Source organism: Manis javanica, chromosome 14 (genome assembly GCF_040802235.1).
Source record: "Manis javanica isolate MJ-LG chromosome 14, MJ_LKY, whole genome shotgun sequence".
Lineage (NCBI taxonomy): Eukaryota > Metazoa > Chordata > Mammalia > Pholidota > Manidae > Manis > Manis javanica.
In genome coordinates, this window is record NC_133169.1 from 44762605 (window position 1) to 44772115 (window position 9511).

Genomic DNA, 9511 nt, shown 5'->3' on the forward strand with positions numbered 1-9511 from the left:
CACCACTCTATTCTGTTTTTATTTCCAGAACCATGCTGTTTTTATTATGATTGTTAGCACTGTAATATCTTTTGAAATAAGAAGTAAGTAACTATCACTGCTATTCTGTTCCAGGATTGCTTTGGCTATTCAGGGATCTTTGTGGTTCCTTAGAAAGATTAGGATTTCTTTCTCTTCCTGTAAAAATTTCCAGTGGAATATTGTCGGGGATTGCATAAAATCTATAGATGGCTTTGGTTAGTATGCACATTTCATAGATTTAATTCTTCCAATCCATGCACAGATTTTTTCCCTTTGTTTGTGTCCTCTTCAATTTCTTTCAGTGGTGTCTTATAATTTACAGTATAGAGAAACTTCACCTACTTGGTTATTTTTTTCTGTCATTGTTTTTGATATTGGATCTGAAATTATTTTACTTTTTAGAAAATATTCATTTGTGTATCAAAAATTCTATATTTTTCATGTTGAATTTGGGTCATTCAACACACTGAATTTGATTATTAGATTAACCATTTTTGGTGGAATGCCTATGATTTTCTCTATATTAGAACATGTCATCTGATAATAGAGTTGTTTCATTTTTTCTTTCTAAGTCTGATGCCTTTTCTTTCATTTTCTGGCCTGATTTGTCAACTAGGACTTCCCATACTCTGTGGAGTAGGAGCAGTAACAGTGGGCACCCTTTCTTAGTTCTGATTTGGAAGAAAAGCTTGGAAATGCTCACCACTGAGTATGATGTTAGTTGTAGTCTTTTCATATACGAAGTTCACCATGTAAAGTTCTGTCTTCTACACCTAATTTGTTGAGACTTTTTATCATGAACAGTTTCGAATCGTGTCACTACCTTTTGCAAGTATTGTGACGATCATATGATTGTTTTCTTTCATACTATTGATGTGTTGCATCACATTTGTTGTTTGCATATGTTAGATCATCCTGGCTTCCAAGAGGTCAGTCTTCTTATTGTGGTTTAAGACCCTTTTCCTGTGCCTCTGACTTTGGTTTCATACTATTTCCTTGAGAACACGTTAATATATATTTATCCAGGATATTGGCCTATTGGTTTCTTTTCTCTTACTGTCCTTCTCTTGCTTTGATACCAGGAATATATTGGGCTCTTAAAATGAATCTGAGAGTATTCATCTTTTCTAATTTTGAAAATAATTGGCATTCATATTTTCAATGTGTTTTTTTCGAATTCACTGCTGAAGCCATATGATGAAGGGTTTTACATTTTGCAGATATTTTTATTATTGATTTAATCTCCTTACTTGTTATTCATATGCTCAGATTTTATGTTTCTAATCCAGTCATGATTATTTGTATGTTTCTAGCAATTTATCCATTTGTTCTATATTGTCCAGCTTTTTGGCATATTATTCTTTAAAGTGGTCTCTCGTGATTCTTTTTATTTCCTTCATATCAGTTTCAATGTTTCCTCATTCATTTATAATTTTATTGACTATGGTCCTCTCTCATTTTTTCCCAACTAGTCGAACTGGACTTTGTCAATTATGTTTTTCTTTCAAAGAACCAACTCAGGCTTGTTAATCACATCTCTTTCATTCCCATTCTCTACATTTGTTTCTGCTTCAATCTTTATTATTTACTTCCTTCTGGAAACTTTGGACTACATTTTCCCTTTTGTAATTCTTTAAGTTTTAAAGTGAGGTGTTTATTTGATGCCTCTCTATATTCTTGATATATGCATTACGTGTATAAACTTCCCTCAGAATTGTTTTGCTGTATCCCATAAGTTTGGAATGTTGTCCTTTCATTTTCTGTTTGAACCTTTTTATTTCCCTTTTAATACCTTACCTGACCCACTAAAGCTCAGCATTATGTTGATTAATTTCCATGGATTCATGAATTTTCTAGTTTCCTCCTGTTCTTGATTTTTAGTGAGATTTATGCTACCATTCTTTGTTTTGTGATCACCCTTATTAGGATTATTGGGTGACAAACACAGAATCAAGTTTGAATCCATGAGAAATGATATCCTTCCCTTAAGTAGATGGTATTTGCTTGCATAAAACTGGGTAAAGATTTGTAAATTTTTAATAGATTTTATCTGTGTTTTTTTGATTCTTTATAAATAATATTAAAATTATTTTATAACATTTTTTGTAAGAGCAGGTTTTTATTAATTGTGATGGTTTGTATAAATAATTTTTAAAAGTCACTTTACTGAATTGTGTACATATAAAATTTGTATAATTTAATGTATATAATTCAATTAGTTCTGGGATAAGTATTAACCATAAAATCATCACCACCGTCAAAGTCATTATCATCAATTACTTTCCAAAATTTCCTTATGCTGCTTTTTTATTATTATTTTTCTATGGTAAGAACATTTAACCTCAGATCTATTCTCTTAACAAATTTGAAGTATACAATAGAACATTGCTAGCTATACACATTGTGTTGTACAGTAAGTCTTGGGAACTTATTTCAGTTAAGTCTTGTCACCTACCCATTTCTCCTTTTCCCCAAGCCTGGAAAACTACCATTTAGCTCTGTGCTTCTGTGAGATTGATGACTTTTTATATGAAAGTGAGATCACTCAGCATTTGACTTTCTGTGTCTGACATATTTCACTTAATATAATGTCATGTGGACATATCCATGTTGTTAAAAATGGTATGTTTTTCAATACCTTAGAGGTGTAATAATATTTTTGATAAGCATTTTTACATGCACAGTAAGTATATTTTGTATGATTTTGTTCAGTGTTTGTTACAAATAAAATTTGTTTAGATATTTTCTGCATTGGTCAGGAAATCCAGAGCAAGGTTAGGTTATAGCATTGCAGTTTTGCCCTTGACTGCAGAAAAAGATCAAACAATATTTCATATTTATATAGGAAACGATGTTTTTTGTTATAGTTACTGTTTATGAGAATAAAGTTGGCCCTAACATTACTATTTTGCTGATTTTTTAAAATTAGGAAGTATTGAACTGTATTAAATTATTTTAGATTCTATGGAGATATTGTGTTATCTCAAATGTTTGTTACAGTTCAATATGAGTTCTTGAATTTCCTCCATTAGAATACTTTAGTTGAAAATTCAAATATTTAGTAGAGGCAGAAACATTACTTTTTCTAATATTATATCTTGCCAATTTTGGTAAAGTTGTGTTTTAGAAGAGTGTTTCATTATTATAATATCTTATGTTGTTATTTATAATGATAACTTCTTGACATAACTCCCTATAAATTTGCACAAAACTCCTGAATGTATAAATCCCCAGAATATCATGAAGCGGAGGTGGCGCTATGTAAGCACACGCAGCGAGCAGCAGCGCACCCCGGCGGGGCCGGTGCTTTTTAGGCCTTTTCCCGGACACAACAGTTGGGCTGGTCCTTGGTAAGTCTCACCAGGGTTTCATTAATTTTATTTATGTTTTCAAAATTACATACATCATGATAACTGTAAAATGGGGCCATAATTGGTTGATTGTGAAAATATATATTAACACAGATACTTTTTAAAAATCTTTATTAAGGTCTGATTGATATACACTCTTATGAAGGCTCCACGTGAAAAATAACGTGGTTACAACATTTACCATTATTATCAAGTCCCCACCCATACCCCAACGCACTCACTGTCCATCACTGCATGGGCTGCTGCATTCTTAGGGTAAATTCCTAGGAGTGGAATTCATGTGTCAAATGGAATTTCTAATTTTTTTTTTGTTTTTTTTTTTATTTTGGTATCATTAATCTACAATTACAGAAAGAGCATTATGTTTACTAGGTTCCCCCCTTTACCAAGCCCCTCCCACATACCCCTTCATAGTCACTGTCCATCTGCGTAGTAAGATGCTGTAAAATCACTACTTGTCTTCTCTGTGTTGCACAGCCCTCCCCGTGTCCCCCATGCACTATACATGCTAATCGTAATGCCCTCTTTCTTTTTCTCCGCCCTTAGCCCTCCCTTCCCGCCCATTGTCCCCAGTCCCTTTCCCTTTAGTAACTATTAGTCCATTCTTGGGTTCTGTGATTCTGCTGCTGTTTGTTTTGTTCCTTCAGTTTTCCTTTGTTCTTATACTCCACATATGAGTGAAATCATTTGGTACTTGTCCTCTGCTTGTCTTATTTCACTGAGCATAATACCCTCTAGCTCCATCCATGTTGTTGCGAATGGTAGGATCTGTTTTTTTCTTATGGCTGCGTAATATTCCATTGTGTATATGTACCACCTTTTCTTTATCCATTCATCTACTGATGGACATTTAGGTTGCTTCCATATCTTGGCTATTGTAAACAGTGCAGCGATAAACATAGGGGTGCATCTGTCTTTTTCAAACTGGAGTGCTGCATTCTTAGGGTAAATTCCTAGAAGTGGAATTCCTGGGTCAAATGGTATTTCTATTTTGAGCATTCTGAGGACCCTCCATACTGCTTTCCACAATGGTTGGACTAGTTTACATTCCCACCAGCACTGTAGGAGCATTCCCCTTTCTCCACAACCTCGCCAACATTTGTTGTTGTTTGTCTTTTCTATAATGGCGATCCTTACTGGTGTGAGGTGATATCTCATTGTGGTTTTAATTTGCATTTCTCTGATGATTAGGGATGTGGAGCATCTTTTCATGTCCCTGTTGGCCATCTGGATTTCTTCTTTAGAGAACAGTCTCTTCAGCTTCTCTGCCCATTTTTTAATTGAATTATTTGTGTTTTGTTTGTTGAGGCGTGTGTTAACACAGATACTTTTAAGAATTTTAAATAAAAGCACAAAAACCAAAAACATCTGTTCAGAAATTATTGAAGAGCTGTTGCTATGAAGTCCATGGACCCCAAGTCCAGAAAGTAACCATCATTTCCCTGCTGAGAGAAAATCAACTGTAATTCCAGAAGGATGAACCCGTGGACAGTGTCAGCTTGGGGCTGAGCACAGACAGTCCCAGGGCCAGGTGGCCACAGCAGGCACTCTCACCTGGGGTATCCCCTGAGCTGGGGTCTGCCGCAGTCCACACCCCTTCCCTGCTCTTCCCAAAGGCAACTTCTGAGGACACTGTAGCCCTAGAAATTTTAATAATTGTTTTTATGCTCTTTTAATCTGCTTGTAGAAGATGTTCAACAGGAAAATGTACACTATGCTTTTTAAAACTATTTTTACATTCCACACAAATTTACTTTTAATGAGTATGTAACCCAAATCGGGAAATATTTTAAGTGGTATATTTTTCTTGTTACTATCTTACTTAACTGGTGTCAAGCTTCTTTGACTATACAATTTTGAAGTTATTTTCAGAATTTATTCAGTGTTGTTCTACTCATTCTTCACGACACTTCTCAGGATCATTTTGATATTTTGTCCATTTGCCTTTTTTCATTATAACCTCTTCGTTAGTTACCCAACAGAGACTCATCCGATCATAGATGGTAATTTAAATTGTCCTATAGTAGCCATTTTCATTTTTCAATCTGTGGCTGCCAAAGTTTTAAAGTACTGTATTAATTTTACCACTTTTAAGGGTGAATTTGGGTCTGCATCAGGTAATTTTGGTAAACAAATCAGATGTGTGTTGAACACACCTTCTGATGTGGTTTACTTCACTCTATTAACACACATTTTATAAATATATTTATACTTTAAGCCACTACTGACCCATGAACCATTTGAGGATTTGTGCTTTCTCAAGTTTTATGAAACCTCTTTCAAAGATCGTATCTAAAAATGGACTCTTGCTGACCTAAGTAATCTCAATGGATTGGCCAAAACATCTATAGGAAACAAGGTGTCAATAGGCTGTCAGTTATTCAGGAGGCTACAATCACTAGTCCCCTTGAGGCTTTTCAGAAGCACAACTGTGCCTCCAGAGAGTGATCACCAAACAGTTCAGAGAAGCCCGGTGCCCGATTCTCCATGTGGTTTATAATAAAAATACGCCTCTGTGAAAGGGCCTGGGGCTCATGCTCACTGAAGAACAACTGGATGACACTGGATTTGTGTCTGCAAGAGTGCTGTGCTAAAGAGAGAGCTCCTACCACAGTCCTCATGTATGACTGTGATCTGAGGGCTCATTCCTTTACAGGGATACAAGTTTATTTTTGTATTTCATTGAAGAAAACTATAAAATCTCCAAGGTATACAAAGAACATTCAATGTTACTACTGTTTTCATGTCTTCCTGTACCCTGAGTCTTTCACCTTACCAATTACTAAGCACTCTGCAATCTATAAACTTATACGAGGTATGTGTAGAGGGTGAAATACTTTCCCTCCTCCCTGTTACGTTTATTGTTGGGTCTCCCAAAGAAACCAAGAGCAGTTGCTTTAATAGAAGAAAAGGCATATGCATTTATTAATACTTAAAATTTAAATGCAGAGGTGTACCACAGAAAATATAGCAATATGCAAAAAAGTGGTGAGATTTGAGAGTTTTATACCATCTCTTCATATGCATCTTTGATTTCATTAAGTCAATGTATATGAAAATCTAGCAGAGGTGGGTCATTTGGCACTGTCTTCATTTTGATTGTAGCATCATCTCATCATTTTATGCATCAACTACAGGTCACTGCAGCATGCTGGTACATGCAGAGAACCTCACCGTCTTCACAGAGTTCCTCCTCATGGACATCTCCAGCTCCCGGGAGCTCCAAGTATTGCAAGGTTTAATATTTTTAGTGATTTATCTGGGTGCCCTGGCTGGAAATCTTGTGATCTTTACCGTCATTGTGATGGATTCAAATCTTCACTTTCCTATGTACTTCTTTATAGGCAATTTATCTCTGATAGACTTTGATTTCATCTCAGTTACTGTCCCCAAATCCATCATAAATTCCCTAATGGGTAGTAAACTGATTTCTCTCACAGAATGTGCTGCTCAGACTTTCTTATTTATATTATTTGGAGCCACAGATTTCTTCTTCCTTGTGGTCATGTCCTATGACCGCTATGTTGCCATTTGCCACCCTCTGCATTATGGGCTCACTATGACCCCACGTCTGTGCACACAGGTGGCAGGGGTCTCATGGGCCAGTGGGCTGGTCTATTCTGCTGTCCACACAGGGACCATGTTCAGGCTTCCCTTCACAGAGTCCAATGTGATCCACCAGTTTTTTTGTGACATCCCTCAAGTCCTGAGCATCTCATCCCAGGAAGTGCAGTTTTCTGAGTCAGTGGTCCTGGCTCTGAGCGCCTGCATCATCTTGTTCTGCTTTGTCATCTTATTCACCTCATATGTTCACATCTTTTCAGCTGTGCTACACATGCATTCTGTGGAAGCCCGGAACAAAGCCCTGTCCACCTGCTCTCCTCAGGTAGCTACACTTATTCTTCTTGTGATTTCTGGATTGTTTGCTGTATTGGGTCCTGTCTCAAATGAATCAAACATTCAAACTCTGCTTATGACCATGTTCTATTCCATGATCCCACCCTTTATAAACCCCTTTATTTTTGGCCTGAGGAACAGGGAGATAAAGAATGCTGTAGGCAGAATGTTCAAAAGCATTTTCAATTGCGACTAAATAGGTATTTTTGTTTGACTTGAATTATTTCAGAAATCAAAGTGGAGAAAAATAGTAATCATAAAAAATTATCCACAAATTCAGGTAAATTTATAATTTTAGTTGTATGATTATTTGGTACAGTAGGGTATATATAAATAAGCTATAGTTAATCATATGAAGAGAATATTTCCTTGAGCAAATTGGATTATTCAGTGTATGCATTATGCTCTTTTTGAGTATTAGCATTAGTAGTAAAGAGTGAACTTTTCTTTTGTCTTACCATAGTGATTTTGTTATAAATAAACTAAGTCCTGGAAAGATAATTATTTTCCCCATTTACATATTGATTTCAGTAGCAAAGGTAGGATTAAAACTCAGCACTCTCTAACTCTGAAATATGCCTTCTTCTTTCCAACATGTAATGTAGTCTTATTTTTTCACATTTGTACAAGAAAAGTATATATTATATAATATATATGTTCACATGCAAAATAAAATCCTACACTTATAGACAGGTCCAACCATATCATTAACATACACAACATAAAATATGTTTCTTAGTCCCCATGAATAAGCCCACAAGCCGTGGGCAGGAGACAGCCATCAGCACAGCACAGGAGGGACTCAGAGGTCACTGTCCTGCATCCAGAAAACATATGATGATGAACAGTAACTACATTTTTTTAAACTGTAATCTGATCATTTAGAAAAACAAAGACTAAGAATATGGCCCTTAGGTTGCTGCTCTCAGCCACCGGTGCTCCTGCCCAGGGGATACAGATTGCATGTGATGGATGAGGCACAGGGAACCCAAATGCTGGCCCAGGAGGAGTTAATAATGATGCAGAGAGGACAAGAAAGCTCTGATTTAGACTCACAATGCATGATACCTCTCAAACATAAAATAGATATTGTGTTCAGTATCCTTAAAAACTTCACAGGCAAGTACTGCTTATATAATGTTTTATTCAGTGTATAGTTGAGTAGTAGTATAGTTGAGTTGGGACAGGAATTCTCAGGAAAAAGTCTTAGGAAAAAAGCTGTTTTATTTTCATGATATCCAAATATACCGATAACCATGGTCTATTGTAAGAATGAAATCTTTCATTGAACAACCTGTGACAGTCATGATTCAAGGCCCTGATTGAGTAAACTCACAAGCAGTTCTAAATCAAATATAATTTTTGATTAAAAATTTGTACTTTTTTTTAAGTTGTCATGGAAATGTTTTAGTGTTTTTTTAATAATACAGATGGAAAGGAATTACACTGAAGAGTTATTTATTTACATGCTTTGCAATTGTAGACAGTTTTGGGCTGTATACTTTTGTGTTTTATTTGAAAAATTAATAAACTTTTACATCTATATTTATTTTAACAAAAGAAAGTATGCAGAGGAAAATGTGTTTGTATGTTTAATTCTAATAGATGTTACTATACAATAAACATCAAACTTTGTTTTTCTTTAATGATGAAAGCATCTGAGAATAAACTGTTTAAATGTGTGCTGAGTGCTGCATCGCAGCATGTGGCTCACATCCCGTCTCAGTCCCTTGCTTTCTCATGCAGAACGCTTCAGCATCTGCACCCAGCTCAGCAGCTGGGACACCAGCTACAGGGAGTCACCACTAGGATCACCCCATGTCTTGTAACACACCAAGCCAGACTTTCTAGTTGCTATCTTATGTTTATAAGCTGTGTTTTATTTTTGTCTAAATTGCATGTTTCATATTAATACTGAAATATAGCCTCTCACAATTAATATTCCTATGGAAATTATCTTATTTGGGTTTCCAGCCATACCTCTTATATTTGACAATGTTGTCATTAACATTTATTAATATCTAATTTTAAAAATTAATTTGGAGTATGGCAAATAGCTCCTGTTCTCCACTTATCTTGACACTTGGCTTATGTACTAGTCATTATTTTACTACGAACCATTTTACTTGTATCTTTGAGTTTAGGTATCGTTTTGGGAGTTTTGGCCAATCTAATATCACAATTCTATGATGTGATAGACATGTTAGCTATGCTACAGTGTA